Source organism: Somniosus microcephalus, chromosome 16 (assembly GCF_052327205.1).
Source record: "Somniosus microcephalus isolate GS21.2 chromosome 16, FLI_Smic_1.0, whole genome shotgun sequence".
In the NCBI taxonomy this organism is placed as follows: Eukaryota; Metazoa; Chordata; class Chondrichthyes; order Squaliformes; family Somniosidae; genus Somniosus; species Somniosus microcephalus.
In genome coordinates, this window is record NC_141002.1 from 109,547,331 (window position 1) to 109,548,069 (window position 739).

Genomic DNA, 739 nt, shown 5'->3' on the forward strand with positions numbered 1-739 from the left:
CGGGGGGGTGAGGGGGGGATTTCCCCCATATCCGGGGGGGGGGGTGAGGGGGGGATTTCCCCCATATCCTGGGGGGGGGGGTGAGGGGGGATTTCCCCATATCCGGGGGGATTTCCCCCATATCCGGGGGGGGGGGGGGTAAGAGGGGATTTCCCCCATATCCAGGGGGGTGAGGGGGATTTCCCCCATATCCGTGGGGGGGTGAGGGGGGGATTTCCCCCATATCGGGGGGGGGTGAGGGGCGGATTTCCCCCATATCCGGGGGGATTTCCCCCATATCCCGGGGGGGGGCGGGGACGTCCGACACCTGTCGCTCTCCATGTCGCACTTACCCGGCTCTGATCTGCCGCTCCCGGCTCTCTCGGCCGCGGTGCCCCGGCTGGACAAAGGCCGAGCCTTCCGGGCCCGGGCTGTGGCTCCGCGGTCCCACGGCCAGTTACTCGGCACCGAGGGCCCGCACTCCCGATCCCTGTCCCTGATCTCCTGTCTCGGAGCCCTGAGACCACCAATTCCCGGTCCCGCTCCGCCCAGGCCAGTTGCCGGGTTACGCCGGGATTCTGGGATGAGCGGTACGCTCACCGCGCGTCACAATGGCAGCCCGTGCATTCACCAATGGGCGGGCTCGGCCGCATTAGGCCCCGCCCCCAGCCACAGGCCCCGCCCCCAGCCACTGGCCCCACCCACGGCCACTGGCCCCGCCTCCTCTAACAGGCCCGGCCCCCAGCTACAGGCCCTGCCC

General features: G+C 70.5%; 1 protein-coding gene across 5 annotated transcripts in view; it reads right to left on the reverse strand.

Annotated features, from left to right (window-relative positions):
* parp11 (poly(ADP-ribose) polymerase family member 11) overlaps positions 1-441 on the reverse strand; it is a 190,511-nt gene extending 190,070 nt beyond the window's left edge. For all 5 annotated transcript variants that reach the window (XR_015081466.1, XR_015081467.1, XR_015081465.1 and 2 more), the window contains exon 1: positions 333-441. The gene's annotated coding sequence lies outside the window, so the exon portion shown is untranslated. The remainder of the gene's footprint in view (positions 1-332) is intronic.
* Positions 442-739: the final 298 nt, after the last annotated feature.